Genomic DNA, 20,296 nt, shown 5'->3' on the forward strand with positions numbered 1-20,296 from the left:
AAGTTATGGTAATATGATGTGAATTGAGTGTTAAATTACAATAATATATGATTTGCTGGTAGATCCATAATGGTGTAGGCCTATTTATTTAATTTCCTACATTCATTTATTGTAGTCTATTCGTCAATTGTTATTGGAGCGCATGAATTGATGATGATTTCTAATTGACAAATGGCAAGATGTCCAAATGATCCATGGAGAAACAGAAATTGAAGCCCTCTCTAACATCGGGCTTTTTCCCCCTTAAGCTTGTCATATTTTTAAATTAAAATATGTTGACCTTTCATTGTCGGGTCCAGTTACTCTACGATTTGTGCATCTATTGCAACATGAGCCAGCTGCAAATCTGCATTTTAAAAATATGTTTTATAAATGCCTGTGTGATGTGATCCTTATGTCACCTATTAGCTGTATACTCGGTACTGGTACTGTATATAGCCAAGTTACTGTTACTCATTGTGGATCTATTCCTCGTGTTATTGTTTTTCTAGTTTTCTAGTTTTCTATTATTTATCATTGTATCTATCTGCATTGTTGGGAAGTAAGCATTTCACTAAGTCTACACCTTACGTTTACGAATCATGTGACAAATACAATTGTATTTAAATTGATTTATAACAGTCACTGTGAATGAGTGAGAGCACTTCTTTCTGCTAGAGTATTTGGCATTGTGGAATGGCGTGCATAGGTTGGGCTAGGGTTGTCAAGTAGTATTGTTTAAATGTAGTTTAGTGTCTGAGATGATACATGTTGGCATGATACTCTCTTCTCTTCTGGCAGTACAAATATAGCCCATAACTATGTTATAGTTAAGCCTAATTATAATTACCCAATAAGGCACGGGGTGTTGTATATGGCCAATATACCACGGGTAAGGGCTGTTCTTATGCACAACGCGGAGTGCCTGGACACAGCCCTTAGCTGTGGTATATTGGCCATATACCACTAACCCCCAAGGTGCCTTATTGCTATTATAAACTATTATTGCTATTATAAGCTATTATTAACTGGTTACCAGTAATTAGAGCAGTTAAAATACATGTTTTGTCATACTCATGGTATATAGACTGATATGTCAGCCAATCAGCATTCAGGGTTTGAACCACCCACTTTATAACTATGTTTATTATCACTGTGTGGTTGACTTCTACAAGGCTTTATGTAACTGACTGGAAACTCTGGCTTTGGTTGAGAGGAAGGAGATGAGATTACCGTTCTGCCTTATAGAGTCTGCCTCCATTCCTCACTGTTTGCTGTGACCAAGTGTTGTAAGCCTATCTACAATATGAGCATTTCTGGAATGCTGCAGCAGTTGGCACATATTGTTAGCCAGCAATGTATTTATTTTGTGGACAGATCTTCTTCAACACCTTTACAGTATATCCTGTGAGTGATACAGGAAATGAACCAGTAAAGTGAATGACCATGCATTTAGGGCATGCTGAGTTGACGGGGAAGGTTAGTGAAGCTTTTGGACTCATGGCTGTGGATAGCTCCACATGGACTGTCTGTACATTGGACCAGTGATGTAGTGATAAAACAAAATATACTGGTAAAACTTTTATCGCCGGTCGCAGTGAAAAAGGTAACACTCCCCACACTTTCCGCAAAAGTTGGTAAACTGTCAAGCAAAAATAATTGTGGGTAAACTGTGTTTACTTGCATTTACCCTCCACTACATCACTGCGTTGGACTAAATTAAGTATAGCAGTCGAGAGGCAGACATCAGAGTAGATTCTTGGATGGAAGTTATCAGCCTTATGAGGCCCAGTAAGATTGAATTTAACTCCATAAGTGGCCTTGATGGTACGTTAACACACTGACCGCAGACCAGGGAGCACGGACGCACACAGACAGACAGACGGACAGACACTCCACACACACCTGATAACTTTCTGTCCTTCCTTTGGCGTAATGAGAGAAGAAAGGGAATCAATCCATCCATCTCTCTTGCTCGCTCTCTCTCTCTTGCTCGCTCTCTCTCTCTCTCTCGCTCTCTCTTGCTCGCTCTCTCTCTCTCGCTCTCTCAGAGTGCAGTATTTAGGCCTATAAAAAGTACTCCACATGAATTAGTACTGTATTATATGCTGTAGTTTCACAGGTAGCCTACATATTGTTCTCATGTGCTCTCTGTCACGTCAGTCAATCATAGCTATTGTCTCCTTTCCTAGTTTGATATGTCTTCAAGGTATACTCAGCCATATAACATCATCATACACACAACAGGGTGGTTTCCTGCCTGCAGACATCAACAACAACAGACCTCAAATCTACCAAGACAGCATTTGCTCTTCCAATTTGCTCCCTCCCTTGGGGCATGCCCACTTTGGGGAGAACGAACAGCGGCTGTAAGCAGGAAGTTGCCCGGTTGTATATAATGTCATTTTACTGAGTCTACCTTGACCAATATATTCTGATTCATGACAGCAGCCATTTGACCTGTATTGAATTTGTTCATCATCATATGACCTTCTACTAAGAAAATGTATAACACTGTTTCAGAATTTAGAATTTTATATGTAGCATCCGGCGCCGACTGAGATGGCCGCCTCGCTTCGCGTTCCTAGGAAACTATGCAGTTTTTTGTTTTTTTACGTGTTATTTCTTACATTGGTACCCCAGGTCATCTTAGGTTTCATTACATACAGTCGAGAAGAACTACTGAATATAAGATCAGCATCAACTCACCATCAGTACGACCAAGAATATGTTTTCCGCCACGCGGATCCTGTGTTCTGCCTTACAAACAGGACAACGGAATGGATCGCATGCAGAGCCCCAAGGAAACGACTCCGAAAAAGAGGGAAACGAGGCGGTGTTCTGGTCAGACTCCGAAAAAGGGCACATCGCGCACCACTCCCCAGCATTCTTCTTGCCAATGTCCAGTCTCTTGACAACAAGGTTGACAAAATCCGAGCAAGGGTGGCATTCCAGAGGGACATCAGAGACTGCAACGTTCTCTGCTTCACGGAAACATGGCTTACTGGGAAGACGTTATCCGATGCGGTGCAGCCAACGGGTTTCTCCACGCATCGCGCCGACAGAAATAGCCATCTTTCTGGTAAGAAGAGGGGCGGGGGCGTATGCCTCATGACTAATGAGACATGGTGTGATGAAGGAAACATACAGGAACTCAAATCCTTCTGTTCACCTGATTTAGAATTCCTCACAATCAAATGTAGACCGCATTATCTTCCAAGAGAATTCTCTTCGATTATAATCACAGCCGTATATATCCCCCCCAAGCAGACACATCGATGGCTCTGAACGAACTTTATTTAACTCTTTGCAAACTGGAAACCATTTATCCGGAGGCTGCATTCATTGTAGCTGGGGATTTTAACAAAGCTAATCTGAAAACAAGACTCCCTAAATTTTATCAGCATATCGATTGCGCAACCAGGGAGGTAAAACCTTGGATCATTGTTACTCTAACTTCCGCGACGCATATAAGGCCCTGCCCCGCCCCCTTTCGGAAAAGCTGACCACGACTCCATTTTGCTGATCCCTGCCTACAGGCAGAAGCTAAAACAAGAGGCTCCCACGCTGAGGTCTGTCCAACGCTGGTCAGACCAAGCTGACTCCACACTCCAAGACTGCTTCCATCACGTGGACTGGGACATGTTTCGTATTGCGCCAGATGGAAATATTGACGAATACGCTGATTCGGTGTGCGAGTTCATTAGAACGTGCGTCGAAGATGTCGTTCCCATAGCAACGATAAAAACATTCCCAAACCAGAAACCGTGGATTGATGGCAGCATTCGCGTGAAACTGAAAGCGCGAACCACTGCTTTTAATCAGGGCAAGGTGTCTGGTAACATGTCCGAATATAAACAATGCAGCTATTCCCTCCGCAAGGCTATTAAACAAGCTAAGCGTCAGTACAGAGACAAAGTAGAATCTCAATTCAATGGCTCAGACACAAGAGGCATGTGGCAGGGTCTACAGTCAATCACGGACTACAAGAAGAAACCCAGCCCAGTCACGGACCAGGATGTCTTGCTCCCAGGCAGACTAAATAACTTTTTTGCCCGCTTTGAGGACAATACAGTGCCACTGACACGGCCTGCAACGAAAACATGCGGTCTCTCCTTCACTGCAGCCGAGGTGAGTAAGACATTTAAACGTGTTAACCCTCGCAAGGCTGCAGGCCCAGACGGCATCCCCAGCCGCGCCCTCAGAGCATGCGCAGACCAGCTGGCCGGTGTGTTTACGGACATATTCAATCAATCCCTATACCAGTCTGCTGTTCCCACATGCTTCAAGAGGTCCACCATTGTTCCTGTTCCCAAGGAAGCTAAGGTAACTGAGCTAAACGACTACCGCCCTGTAGCACTCACTTCCATCATCATGAAGTGCTTTGAGACTAGTCAAGGACCATATCACCTCCACCCTACCTGACACCCTAGACCCACTCCAATTTGCTTACCGCCCAAATAGGTCCACAGACGATGCAATCTCAACCACACTGCACACTGCCCTAACCCACCTGGACAAGAGGAATACCTATGTGAGAATGCTGTTCATCGACTACAGCTCGGCATTCAACACCATAGTACCCTCCAAGCTCGTCATCAAGCTCGAGACCCTGGGTCTCGACCCCGCCCTGTGCAACTGGGTACTGGACTTCCTGACGGGCCGCCCCCAGGTGGTGAGGGTAGGCAACAACATCTCCTCCCCGCTGATCCTCAACACGGGGCCCCACAAGGGTTCGTTCTGAGCCCTCTCCTGTACTCCCTGTTCACCCAAGACTGCGTGGCCACGCACGCCTCCAACTCAATCATCAAGTTTGCGGACGACACAACAGTGGTAGGCTTGATTACCAACAACGACGAGACGGCCTACAGGGAGGAGGTGAGGGCCCTCGGAGTGTGGTGTCAGGAAAATAACCTCACACTCAACGTCAACAAAACTAAGGAGATGATTGTGGACTTCAGGAAACAGCAGAGGGAACACCCCTATCCACATCGATGGAACAGTAGTGGAGAGGGTAGCAAGTTTTAAGTTCCTCGGCATACACATCACAGACAAACTGAATTGGTCCACTCACACTGACAGCGTCGTGAAGAAGGCGCAGCAGCGCCTCTTCAACCTCAGGAGGCTGAAGAAATTCGGCTTGTCACCAAAAGCACTCACAAACTTCTACAGATGCACAATCGAGAGCATCCTGGCGGGCTGTATCACCGCCTGGTACGGCAACTGCTCCGCCTTCAACCGTAAGGCTCTCCAGAGGGTAGTGAGGTCTGCACAACGCATCACCGGGGGCAAACTACCTGCCCTCCAGGACACCTACACCACCCGATGTTACAGGAAGGCCATAAAGATCATCAAGGACATCAACCACCCGAACCACTGCCTGTTCACCCCGCTATCATCCAGAAGGCGAGGTCAGTACAGGTGCATCAAAGCTGGGACCGAGAGACTGAAAAACAGCTTCTATCTCAAGGCCATCAGACTGTTAAACAGCCACCACTAACATTGAGTGGCTGCTGCCAACACACTGTCATTGACACTGACCCAACTCCAGCCACTTTAATAATGGGAATTGATGGGAAATGATGTAAATATATCACTAGCCACTTTAAACAATGCTACCTTATATAATGTTACTTACCCTACATTATTCATCTCATATGCATACGTATATACTGTACTCTACATCATTGACTGCATCCTTATGTAATACATGTATCACTAGCCACTTTAACTATGCCACTTTGTTTACTTTGTCTACATACTCATCTCATATGTATATACTGTACTCGATACCATCTACTGTATGCTGCTCTGTACCATCACTCATTCATATATCCTTATGTACATATTCCTTATCCCCTTACACTGTGTATAAGACAGTAGTTTTGGAATTGTTAGTTAGATTACTTGTTGGTTATCACTGCATTGTCGGAACTAGAAGCACAAGCATTTCGCTACACTCGGATTAACATCTGCTAACCATGTGTATGTGACAAATAAAATGTGATTTGATTTGATTTGATTTGAGCATTTAGCCTGTGGTTTTTAATGACATGATAATGACATGAGTGAACACAGCAAACTTCAGTGAGCAGCACAATGTTGACGAAGTTTGATATCTGCAGAAAACATAATTACACACCCCGAAAAATGTAGAATAATAATAATAATAATTACACTTCAATGAAGTCAGACAGCTCAAGGTTAATGAGTAGTAACAGTACCTGGAAATGGGAACATTTATTCCCACCTTAAAGGCATGTTTTTATTTCTCTACATCAATAGGAATGCCACAGGGTTACTTTTACACCAAACTAATGTAACTTGATGGCAGATGACGATGGCTTCGGCATGTGTGTGCGCGCACGCGTGTGTATGTGTTTCAGCTGGGGACTGGACTGTGAAAGCAGACTCTGAGGGAGTCTGCTTACAGGGAAACATGAAGCGGAGATGTAGTGATAAAACAAAATATACTGGTAAAACTTTTATCGCCGGTCGCAGTGAAAAAGGTAACACTCCCCACACTTTCCGCAAAAGTTGGTAAACTGTCAAGCAAAAATAATTGTGGGTAAACTGTGTTTACTTGCATTTACCCTCCACTACATCACTGCGTTGGACTAAATTAAGTATAGCAGTCGAGAGGCAGACATCAGAGTAGATTCTTGGATGGAAGTTATCAGCCTTATGAGGCCCAGTAAGATTGAATTTAACTCCATAAGTGGCCTTGATGGTACGTTAACACACTGACCGCAGACCAGGGAGCACGGACGCACACAGACAGACAGACGGACAGACACTCCACACACACCTGATAACTTTCTGTCCTTCCTTTGGCGTAATGAGAGAAGAAAGGGAATCAATCCATCCATCTCTCTTGCTCGCTCTCTCTCTCTTGCTCGCTCTCTCTCTCTCTCGCTCTCTCTTGCTCGCTCTCTCTCTCTCGCTCTCTCAGAGTGCAGTATTTAGGCCTATAAAAAGTACTCCACATGAATTAGTACTGTATTATATGCTGTAGTTTCACAGGTAGCCTACATATTGTTCTCATGTGCTCTCTGTCACGTCAGTCAATCATAGCTATTGTCTCCTTTCCTAGTTTGATATGTCTTCAAGGTATACTCAGCCATATAACATCATCATACACACAACAGGGTGGTTTCCTGCCTGCAGACATCAACAACAACAGACCTCAAATCTACCAAGACAGCATTTGCTCTTCCAATTTGCTCCCTCCCTTGGGGCATGCCCACTTTGGGAGAACGAACAGCGGCTGTAAGCAGGAAGTTGCCCGGTTGTATATAATGTCATTTTACTGAGTCTACCTTGACCAATATATTCTGATTCATGACAGCAGCCATTTGACCTGTATTGAATTTGTTCATCATCATATGACCTTCTACTAAGAAAATGTATAACACTGTTTCAGAATTTAGAATTTTATATGTAGCATCCGGCGCCGACTGAGATGGCCGCCTCGCTTCGCGTTCCTAGGAAACTATGCAGTTTTTTGTTTTTTTACGTGTTATTTCTTACATTGGTACCCCAGGTCATCTTAGGTTTCATTACATACAGTCGAGAAGAACTACTGAATATAAGATCAGCATCAACTCACCATCAGTACGACCAAGAATATGTTTTCCGCCACGCGGATCCTGTGTTCTGCCTTACAAACAGGACAACGGAATGGATCGCATGCAGAGCCCCAAGGAAACGACTCCGAAAAAGAGGGAAACGAGGCGGTGTTCTGGTCAGACTCCGAAAAAGGGCACATCGCGCACCACTCCCCAGCATTCTTCTTGCCAATGTCCAGTCTCTTGACAACAAGGTTGACAAAATCCGAGCAAGGGTGGCATTCCAGAGGGACATCAGAGACTGCAACGTTCTCTGCTTCACGGAAACATGGCTTACTGGGAAGACGTTATCCGATGCGGTGCAGCCAACGGGTTTCTCCACGCATCGCGCCGACAGAAATAGCCATCTTTCTGGTAAGAAGAGGGGCGGGGGCGTATGCCTCATGACTAACGAGACATGGTGTGATGAAGGAAACATACAGGAACTCAAATCCTTCTGTTCACCTGATTTAGAATTCCTCACAATCAAATGTAGACCGCATTATCTTCCAAGAGAATTCTCTTCGATTATAATCACAGCCGTATATATCCCCCCCCCCAAGCAGACACATCGATGGCTCTGAACGAACTTTATTTAACTCTTTGCAAACTGGAAACCATTTATCCGGAGGCTGCATTCATTGTAGCTGGGGATTTTAACAAAGCTAATCTGAAAACAAGACTCCCTAAATTTTATCAGCATATCGATTGCGCAACCAGGGGAGGTAAAACCTTGGATCATTGTTACTCTAACTTCCGCGACGCATATAAGGCCCTGCCCCGCCCCCCTTTCGGAAAAGCTGACCACGACTCCATTTTGCTGATCCCTGCCTACAGGCAGAAGCTAAAACAAGAGGCTCCCACGCTGAGGTCTGTCCAACGCTGGTCAGACCAAGCTGACTCCACACTCCAAGACTGCTTCCATCACGTGGACTGGGACATGTTTCGTATTGCGTCAGATGGAAATATTGACGAATACGCTGATTCGGTGTGCGAGTTCATTAGAACGTGCGTCGAAGATGTCGTTCCCATAGCAACGATAAAAACATTCCCAAACCAGAAACCGTGGATTGATGGCAGCATTCGCGTGAAACTGAAAGCGCGAACCACTGCTTTTAATCAGGGCAAGGTGTCTGGTAACATGTCCGAATATAAACAATGCAGCTATTCCCTCCGCAAGGCTATTAAACAAGCTAAGCGTCAGTACAGAGACAAAGTAGAATCTCAATTCAATGGCTCAGACACAAGAGGCATGTGGCAGGGTCTACAGTCAATCACGGACTACAAGAAGAAACCCAGCCCAGTCACGGACCAGGATGTCTTGCTCCCAGGCAGACTAAATAACTTTTTGCCCGCTTTGAGGACAATACAGTGCCACTGACACGGCCTGCAACGAAAACATGCGGTCTCTCCTTCACTGCAGCCGAGGTGAGTAAGACATTTAAACGTGTTAACCCTCGCAAGGCTGCAGGCCCAGACGGCATCCCCAGCCGCGCCTCAGAGCATGCGCAGACCAGCTGGCCGGTGTGTTTACGGACATATTCAATCAATCCCTATACCAGTCTGCTGTTCCCACATGCTTCAAGAGGTCCACCATTGTTCCTGTTCCCAAGGAAGCTAAGGTAACTGAGCTAAACGACTACCGCCCTGTAGCACTCACTTCCATCATCATGAAGTGCTTTGAGACTAGTCAAGGACCATATCACCTCCACCCTACCTGACACCCTAGACCCACTCCAATTTGCTTACCGCCCAAATAGGTCCACAGACGATGCAATCTCAACCACACTGCACACTGCCCTAACCCACCTGGACAAGAGGAATACCTATGTGAGAATGCTGTTCATCGACTACAGCTCGGCATTCAACACCATAGTACCCTCCAAGCTCGTCATCAAGCTCGAGACCCTGGGTCTCGACCCCGCCCTGTGCAACTGGGTACTGGACTTCCTGACGGGCCGCCCCCAGGTGGTGAGGGTAGGCAACAACATCTCCTCCCCGCTGATCCTCAACACGGGGGCCCCACAAGGGTTCGTTCTGAGCCCTCTCCTGTACTCCCTGTTCACCCACGACTGCGTGGCCACGCACGCCTCCAACTCAATCATCAAGTTTGCGGACGACACAACAGTGGTAGGCTTGATTACCAACAACGACGAGACGGCCTACAGGGAGGAGGTGAGGGCCCTCGGAGTGTGGTGTCAGGAAAATAACCTCACACTCAACGTCAACAAAACTAAGGAGATGATTGTGGACTTCAGGAAACAGCAGAGGGAACACCCCCTATCCACATCGATGGAACAGTAGTGGAGAGGGTAGCAAGTTTTAAGTTCCTCGGCATACACATCACAGACAAACTGAATTGGTCCACTCACACTGACAGCGTCGTGAAGAAGGCGCAGCAGCGCCTCTTCAACCTCAGGAGGCTGAAGAAATTCGGCTTGTCACCAAAAGCACTCACAAACTTCTACAGATGCACAATCGAGAGCATCCTGGCGGGCTGTATCACCGCCTGGTACGGCAACTGCTCCGCCTTCAACCGTAAGGCTCTCCAGAGGGTAGTGAGGTCTGCACAACGCATCACCGGGGCAAACTACCTGCCCTCCAGGACACCTACACCACCCGATGTTACAGGAAGGCCATAAAGATCATCAAGGACATCAACCACCCGAACCACTGCCTGTTCACCCCGCTATCATCCAGAAGGCGAGGTCAGTACAGGTGCATCAAAGCTGGGACCGAGAGACTGAAAAACAGCTTCTATCTCAAGGCCATCAGACTGTTAAACAGCCACCACTAACATTGAGTGGCTGCTGCCAACACACTGTCATTGACACTGACCCAACTCCAGCCACTTTAATAATGGGAATTGATGGGAAATGATGTAAATATATCACTAGCCACTTTAAACAATGCTACCTTATATAATGTTACTTACCCTACATTATTCATCTCATATGCATACGTATATACTGTACTCTACATCATTGACTGCATCCTTATGTAATACATGTATCACTAGCCATTTTAACTATGCCACTTTGTTTACTTTGTCTACATACTCATCTCATATGTATATACTGTACTCGATACCATCTACTGTATGCTGCTCTGTACCATCACTCATTCATATATCCTTATGTACATATTCCTTATCCCCTTACACTGTGTATAAGACAGTAGTTTTGGAATTGTTAGTTAGATTACTTGTTGGTTATCACTGCATTGTCGGAACTAGAAGCACAAGCATTTCGCTACACTCGGATTAACATCTGCTAACCATGTGTATGTGACAAATAAAATGTGATTTGATTTGATTTGATTTGAGCATTTAGCCTGTGGTTTTTAATGACATGATAATGACATGAGTGAACACAGCAAACTTCAGTGAGCAGCACAATGTTGACGAAGTTTGATATCTGCAGAAAACATAATTACACACCCCGAAAAAATGTAGAATAATAATAATAATAATTACACTTCAATGAAGTCAGACAGCTCAAGGTTAATGAGTAGTAACAGTACCTGGAAATGGGAACATTTATTCCCACCTTAAAGGCATGTTTTTATTTCTCTACATCAATAGGAATGCCACAGGGTTACTTTTACACCAAACTAATGTAACTTGATGGCAGATGACGATGGCTTCGGCATGTGTGTGCGCGCACGCGTGTGTATGTGTTTCAGCTGGGGACTGGACTGTGAAAGCAGACTCTGAGGGAGTCTGCTTACAGGGAAACATGAAGCGGAGATATTAATAGGGCCCCCTCCTCTCGTAATGTCTCTTAGACAGTTATCTCTGGGAGATGGCTCATTAGAGCATCCTGTCCTGCCACTGGCCCATCCACTGACTAGCCCACAATCTGCCAGCTCCCATTTGCTGCACGGTCGGACCTATTAAGATGTCCCAGTACGCCCACGTTACTGTCGTCAGTCTGCACATGACAGTATGGAAATGCTGGGTTGTTATGTTTGCGCCTGTTGCATTAGCTTCTTATTGTATAAGCCAGTTGATCCAAGATGTGGATATAGGATCAATTGATCAGATGTGGATATAGGATCAGTCATTCACCATTTACCATGATGAATCAATTTTTAGAGTAAATTGTCGCTAGAATATACATCTACAGGCTCAGGCCTCTTTGACTAAATTGGTACAAGTTATGGGGTTATTTTCTACAGCAGTGAAAAGCAAGTTAACATTTAGTCGTCGAAGCGGCAGACAATCGCATCTTCAACAATGAAAGCGAAAAATACTCAGGCTAAAATGTCAAGAGGGTTATAATTTGAGCTACCTCTACTGCAAATGCACACATTTTCCACCCTTTTCTCTCTTCTTCCCTCATTCTGATGTCCAGCCATTCTTTGTTCAATGTGTTTTTGTTTTTCATATTCAATTTGACCTTTTTTTATATACTGCTTTAGTAACAACCTGCTGTTTCTACCAAGCCTAAGGGAACCCTGAGGGCTCTTAAAGCGCTGTTATCACAGACGCCAGGGATCACCCTGGTGTGAAGCCACCCAGAGGAGGTGCAAATGGCTTTGACCTGCTCCACTAGCCGGTCAGCAATCAGTGAAAGGAGCGTCAACACATGCACACACGCACACAGACACATGCACACACACACACACACACATGCACACACACACACACATGCACACACACACACACACACACACATGCACACACACACACATGCACACACAGACACATACACACACAGACACATACACACACGCACACAAGCTGTTAAAATAAGAAGAACTTACAGTGTAGTAGAGAAACATTGATTCTGTTGATGACTTTTGAGTGGACTTGGCATCTGTCCTATCAGATCATAGACTGATAGACTGCCAAGCCCCATAATCTATTATGGACAATTGAATCAGGCTTTACAGTACATTCTAAAACTCTTACTAGCCATGTCAGTCTGTCAGACCGGCTTCAAGTCATCACAGTTCCAATGTGCTAACCTGACATCTAAGCAGAGCAGAGATTTTTGGCTTCAATATACATTGACTAAAGATGATGAATATGATAGAGAAATCACTTGTTGTTGCCTCTAACATCAGAGATACAGTACATTCTGTAACAGGTTTCTTCTGGTGAAGGAGAATCGGACCATAATGCAGCGTGTAGATTGCGATCCATGTTTAATGAACAAACGTAAACACGAATCAATACAAACACTACAAAACAATAAACATAATGAAAACCGAAACAGCCTAATACTGGTGCACATACACACAGAACAAGGACATCAAGACACTAAGGACAATCACCCACGAAACACACAAAGAATATGGCTGCCTAAATATGGTTCCCAATCAGAGACAACGATAAACACCTGCCTCTGATTGAGAACCACTTCAGACAGCCATAGACTTAACTAGAACACCCCACTAAGCTACAATCCCAATACATACACACCACATACAAAAACCCATGTCACACCCTGGCCTGACCAAATAAATGAAGATAAACACAAAATACTTCGACCAGGGCGTGACAGAACCCCCCTAAGGTGCGGACTCCCGAACGCACCTCAAAACAATAGGAAGGGTCCGGGTGGGCGTCTGTCCATGGTGGCGGCTCCGGCGCGGGATGTGGACTCCACTCAAACACTGTCTTAGTCCCTCCTCCTCGCGTCCTTGGATAGTCCACCCTCGCTGCCGACCATGGCCTAGTTGTCCTCACCCAGAACCCCACTGGACTGAGGAGCAGATCGGGATTGAGGGGCAGCTCGGGACTGAGGCAGCTCGGGACTGAGGGGAAGCTCGGGACTGAGGGGAAGCTCAGGAGTGAAAGGAAGCTCAGGAGTGAAAGGAAGCTCAGGAGTGAGAGGAAGCTCAGGAGTGAGAGGAAGCTCAGGAGTGAGAGGAAGCTCAGGAGTGAGAGGAAGCTCAGACAGGTTGATGGATCTACCAGATCCTGGCTGGCTGGTGGTTTCGGCAGATCCTGGCTGACTGGCAGATCCTGGCTGACTGGCGGATCCTGGCTGACTGGCGGATCCTGGCTGACTGGCGGAGGTGGCAGATCCTGGCTGACTGGCGGATCCTGGCCGGCTGGCGGATCCTGGCTGACTGGCAGATCCTGGCCGACTGGCAGTTCTGGCAGATCCCGGCTGACTGGCGGATCTGGAAGAGTCTGGTTGACTGGCGGATCTGGAAGAGTCTGGTTGACTGGCGGATCTGGAAGAGTCTGGTTGACTGGCGGATCTGGAAGAGTCTGGTTGACTGGCGGATCTGGAAGAGTCTGGTTGACTGGCAGATCTGGAAGAGTCTGGCTGACTGGCGGATCTGGAAGAGTCTGGCTGACTGGCGGATCTGGAAGAGTCTGGCTGACTGGCGGATCCTGGCATACTGACGGAACTGGCTGCTCCATGCTGACTAGCGGCTCTGGCTGCTCCACGCTGACTGGCGGCTCTGGCTGCTCCATGTAGGCTGACAGCTCTGGCGGCTTCTTACAGACTGGCAGCTCTGGCGGCTCCGTGCAAACTGGCAGCTCCGTGCAGACTGGCAGCTCCTTGCAGACTGGCAGCTCCTTGCAGACTGGCAGCTCCTTGCAGACTGGCAGCTCTGGCTGCTCCATGCAGACTGGCATCTCTGGCTGCTCCATGCAGATTGGCAGCTCTGGCTGCTCCATGCAGACTGGCAGCTCTGGCTGCTCCATGCAGACTGACAGCTCTGGCTGCTTCATGCAGACTGACAGCTCTGGCTGCTTCATGCAGACTGACAGCTCTGGCTGCTTCATGCGGACTGACAGCTCTGGCTGCTCCATGCAGACTGACAGCTCTGGCTGCTCCATGCAGGCTGGCAGCTCTGGCTGCTCCATGCAGGCTGGCAGCTCTGGCTGCGCTGAACAGTCAGGAGACTCCGGCAGCGCAGGAGAGGAGGAAGGCTCTGGCTGCGCTGAACAGGCGGGAGACTTCGGCAGCGCTGTAGAGGAGGAAGGCTCTGGCTGCACTGAACAGGCGGGAGACTCCGGCAGCGCAGGAGAGGAGAAAGGCTCCGACAGCGCTGGAGAGGCGAGGCGCACTGTAGGCCTGATGCGTGGTGCTGGTACTGGTGGTACTGGACCGAGGACACGCACAGGAAGCCTGGTGCGGGGAGCTGCCACCTGAGGGCTGGGGTGTGGAGGTGGTACTGAATAGACCGGACCGTGCAGGCGCACTGGAGCTCTTGAGCACCGAGCCTGCCCAACCTTACCTGGCTCGATGCCCACTCTAGCCTGGCGATACGAGGAGCTGGAATATACCGCACCGGGCTATGCACCCGCACTGGGGACACCGTGTGCACCACTGCATAACACAGTGCCTGCCAGGTCTCTCTAGCCCCCCGGTAAGCACAGGGAGTTTGCGCAGGTCGCCTACCTGGCGTAGCCCTACTCCCTGTGAGCCCCGTCCCAATACATTTTTGGGGCTGACTCTCGGGCTTCCGTCCGCGCCGCCGTGCTTGCTTCGCCAACCTCATTCTCCTGTAACCTTCCGCGCACTGCTCCATCGAATCCCAGGTGGGCTCCGGCACTCTCCCCGGGTCGACCGCCCACCTGTCTATCTCCTCCCAAGAAGTATAGTCCATACTGTACTCCTCTTTGGGCTGCTCCTGTTGCCTCTTCTCCTGCTGCACCTTTGGGCGGCTACACTCCCCTGGTTTAGCCCAGGGTCCTCTCCCGTCGAGGATTTCCTCCCATGTCCAGAAATCCTTCTTACGCATCTCCTCTTTGGGCTGCTCCTGCTTGTTGACACGCTGCTTGGTCCGTTTGTGGTGGGTGATTCTGTAACGGTTATCTTCTGGTGAAGGAGAATCGGACCAAAATGCAGCGTGTAGATTGCGATCCATGTTTAATGAACAAACGTAAACACGAATCAATACAAACACTACAAAACAATAAACCTAACGAAAACCAAAACAGCCTAATACTGGTGCACATACACAAAGAACAAGGACATCAAGACACTAAGGACAATCACCCACGAAACACACAAAGAATATGGCTGCCTAAATATGGTTCCCAATCAGAGACAACGATAAACACCTGCCTCTGATTGAGAACCACTTCAGACAGCCATAGACTTAACTAGAACACCCCACTAAGCTACAATCCCAATACATACACACCACATACAAAAACCCATGTCACACCCTGGCCTGACCAAATAAATGAAGATAAACACAAAATACTTCGACCAGGGCGTGACACATTCCAACAGACTGTAGCATTAGCCGGGCATCACAGAGACATTGCATAGCAATGTGTTGTTTAGAAATGTATACGATGTCGGCCATACCAAATGCAGAGGAGTGAAGTCTAGAATCCAGAGACCACTGGAAATAAATATTTGGAGTTTTCAGATACACATTATCGTTGTGCTCTGATTAATGCCGACCTATAAACATGCTGTGAGCCACTAACTGAAAATAATGGATTACTGTGATTACCTCCAGTGGCTGAAACTGCCTTCCTTTCCTTCCTTCCAATGATAAAATGTTTCCATTTGCTTTCTACTTAAATGAGCGCTTACTGTTCATTTATCTTTGTAGTTGCAGGCAGGGCTGGGTCAAGGCGAGGGATAAGTAGATATATATTTTCTACCGGGTGGTTGGTATTCATTTGATCTTACGGCACCATGGCTCCTAATGAATAGTCTTCTCCTGTCTGCTCTCCACCACTGATTTCAATGTGACCTTTGAATTAGAATATAACTATTACAAACTCCATTACCTCCTGCCAATTTATTAATGAAGATTATATTTTAACGGCAATACCTAATGCTGCATTTAGATGAGGGACGCAAAAACCGCCATACCGATCGGCATAGCGGGACAAGAAAGCAAGAAAGACGGTGATGACAAAAGCAAGCCAGCATGACGGGATGTGTTCCTATGGTGATTTCAGGAAACAAACCGTGCAAAACAAGATCCGGTATAAAACAACACTACAGCAGATGACAAAAGTTGAAATATTTTAACTCTGGCGGCAAGTCCCGTTTACCGTAGTGGCTGAAGGCATTCACCGCCAGACTCAACGGTATTTACCATCGTTCTCTCATTGAAAACAATGACATCACGTTTGGCATCTAGCGTCTACCTCGTGCCATCTAACCGCAGCATAATTCTATATTACAGTAGGAGGTTATGTGGTTAAGCATGTTGTAGACAGTGAAATTTAATGAACAACGGTTTAGACCATTCATCCATCTAAAACTCCAAGGATTTAGAACAAAATTCTCCCCCAAGCCACCCAGTATGTGAAAGAAACCGATTAATAGCAACTTTCATTCTGCTTAATGTAATTACTTTGAAAAGCGCACAGCCACCCCCCACTCTTGACTATTATTAGTTTTTCACTCCTTTATGCACGCCAGTGTACAATTCTCTACATCCTCCTTGTTATCTTCAACACCGGGGAGGCTGTGAAAGTATACCTGGTGCCACAACACTCCTGAGTAACAGCCGGGGTGGATGTAGCTCATCACAAAGCAGTTGAAGTGGGAGGGAGGGTGTTTGATGTCAGACTTGTACCTCGGATGCGTTGGAGTGTGGTAGTACAAGGCAGGGTTGAGCAGCAAACCTTCCCCTATAAGAGCTCTCTAATGCACAGGGAGGATATGTTGAGTATCAGACTTGTGGAAGTGGTCTCGGGAGCCCGGCTCCAGCCTGCAAGACAAATCGCTTTCTCCACACTTGGCTGCCTGTCCTTGGAGTCTTCTGACAGAGGAACCTGCCTGCACACTGGGGGCTACTGGAGCTGGAGACCCGGTCTGTCTGAACAGGAACTGTCTTTAGGCTACAGTCAGAGGAGGGCAAAGGAACAGAGAGGCAAAAACATACCTACATTTAGGCACATTGCACACATACACACCAGTGTGTCCCGTTAATGCATATAGGGGAAACACTGCACACACACACACACACACACACACACACACACACACACACACACACACACACACACACACACACACACACACACACACACACACACACACACACACACACACACACACACACACACACACACACACACACACACATACATAATGCATCCCCAGAAATGAAACTCCTGTCAATCTTGTGAGAGCCTATTTTCTATCAGTGGGTATAAATATAAATGTTCCCCATGATTTAACTTCTAAGTGGTCCGTCTGTGAAATCAGGAAACCGTGTAGGAGTTCCAACTAGGAACGCATCATAGCTACCTGGTTCTCGTCACTGGAGATAGGGGTAACACACCATCACATTTCATAAAAAATGACCTGCACTCCAGATGGCCAAATCAGCCCATAGATAGTACGGGCAGACTTGTCTAGAACACATCCATCCCTTTATATCATAATTTAAACATATATATACAGTATATATATTTCACCTTTATTTAACCAGGTAGGCCAGTTGAGAACAAGTTCTCATTTACAACTGCAACCTGGCCAAGATGAAGCAAAGCAGTGCGACACAAACAACAACACAGAGTTCCACAAGGAATAAACAAACATACAGTCAATAACACAATAGAAAAGTCTATATACAGTGTGTGCAAATTAGGTAAGATAGTGGAGGTAAGGCAATAAATAAACAGCTGGTGCTTAAAATTAGAGAGGGAGATATGAGTCTCCAGCTTCAGTGATTTTTGCAATTTGATCCAGTCACTGTCAGCAGAGAACTGGAAGGAAAGGCGGCCAAAGTCGGAATTGGCTTTGGGGGTGACCAGTGAAATATACCTGCTGGAGCGCGTGCTATGTGTGGGTGCTGCTATGGTGACCAGTGAGCTGTGATAAGGCGGTGCTTTACCTAGCAACGACTTAAAGATGACATGGAGCCAGTGGGTTTGGCAATAAATATGTAGTGAGGACCAACCAACGAGAGCATACATGTCGCAGTGGTGGGTAGTATATAGGGCTTTCGTGACAAAACGATGGCACTGTGATAGACTGCATCCAATTTGCTGAGTAGAGTGTTGGAGGCTATTTTGTAAATTATATTGCCGAAGTCAAGGATCGGTAGGATGGTCAGTTTTACGAGGGTATGTTTGGCCGCATGAGTGAAGGATGTTTGTTGCAAAATAGGAAGTTGATTATAGATTTATTTTTGGATTGGAGACGCTTAATGTCAGTCTGGAAGGGGAGTTTACAATCTAACCAGACACCTAGGTATTTGTAGTTGTCCACGTATTCTAAGTCAGAACCGTCCAGAGTAGTGGTGCTGGACGGGCAGGCAGGTGCAGGCAGCGATCGGTTGAAGAGCATGCATTTAGTTTTACTTGCATTTAAAAGCAGTTGGAGGCCACAGAAGAAGAGTTGTATTGCATTGAAGCTCGTCTGGAGGTTAGTTAACACAGTGTCCAAAGAAGGGTCTGTTAAACAGCCACCACTAACATTGAGTGGCTGCTGCCAACACACTGACTCAACTCCAGCCACTTTAATAATGGGAATTGATGGAAATTGATGGAAAATATATCACTAGCCACTTTAAACAATGCTACTAAATATAATGTTTACATACCCTACATTACTCATCTCATATGTATATGTATATACTGTACTCTATATCATCTACTGCATCTCTATGTAATACATGTATCACTAGCCACTTTAAACTATGCCACTTTGTTTACATACCCTACATTACTCTTCTCATATGTATATATTGTACTCGATACCATCTACTGCATCTTGCCTATGCCGTTCTGTACCACTCATTCAAATATCTTTATGTACATATTCTTTATCCTTTTACAGTTGTGTGTATAAGGTAGTAGTTTTGGAATTGTTAGGTTAGATTACTCGTTGGTTATTACTGCATTGTCGGAACGAGAAGCACAAGCATTTCGCTACACTCGCTTTAACATCTGCTAACCATGTGTATGTGACAAATACATTTGATTTGATTTGATATACAGAATTGTGTCATCTGCATGGTGGTGTCCTCATGACAAAGTATATATTTCGCTTAGATGTGCTCAATCTAAACAGTGTACAAAATTATTAAACTCAGTTTCCCTTCAAGTACCACCTCGCAATGCACCCTGTGTGTCTGTAAGAAACGTGGGAATGGGCTGTTGTTGCCATAACAACATACTCTGCACTCATTCTGGTCAGAGAGGAACTGCAAGTTGAACTCAGTGAGATAGACAGCAAAATTGATAGTGAAGTTTGTTTAGGAGATTTTACAGCTAGCTAACTACTTCACATGCTGATATTGGCTTTGGTATTATTGTGTGTAGCTACGTTTGCTAGCTAGCCAGCCAGCCAAGAAAAGGAGCATTGCATTGTGGGTTTTGGAGTCGACTTCAACCGATTTTCACAACGATTTGCACATGTTGCTACCAACCTTATTTCATATTTTAAATTTGTTCACAATTTTTTTTCTCCACATATCATCATTTAACACTGTTTAACACGGTTAGGAATTAGTGGTTTGGGGTAGATTATCCCTTTAAGACAATTGAATATAACAATTGGTACATTCTGGCACTTACTTAATCATTTTTTGAAGTAACTACCTCATCCCTAAAGTTGCTTGTTTCAGTTAATCACAAATAAACCAAACCATAATTCTTAAGTATGTTTATAATTTTGCTTGTTCTGATAATACTACTTCAAAAAATAGCACACTGTAAAGTAAAGTGTAACAAATGCTTCCAGCTGTTGGGATCTAAAGATTTGAGCAGTTGTGGTCTCTGGTTAAAATGAGACATGTCTGTTTTTCTGCAT

The 20,296-nt window shown here is 45.9% G+C and overlaps 1 protein-coding gene across 1 annotated transcript in view; it reads left to right on the top strand.

The window, feature by feature from the left end:
- fibcd1a (fibrinogen C domain containing 1a) overlaps nt 1-20,296 on the top strand; it is a 132,524-nt gene that overhangs the window by 1,045 nt on the left and 111,183 nt on the right. The window lies entirely within an intron of this gene.

This window comes from Oncorhynchus keta, chromosome 14, assembly GCF_023373465.1.
Source record: "Oncorhynchus keta strain PuntledgeMale-10-30-2019 chromosome 14, Oket_V2, whole genome shotgun sequence".
NCBI classification, from domain to species: domain Eukaryota; kingdom Metazoa; phylum Chordata; class Actinopteri; order Salmoniformes; family Salmonidae; genus Oncorhynchus; species Oncorhynchus keta.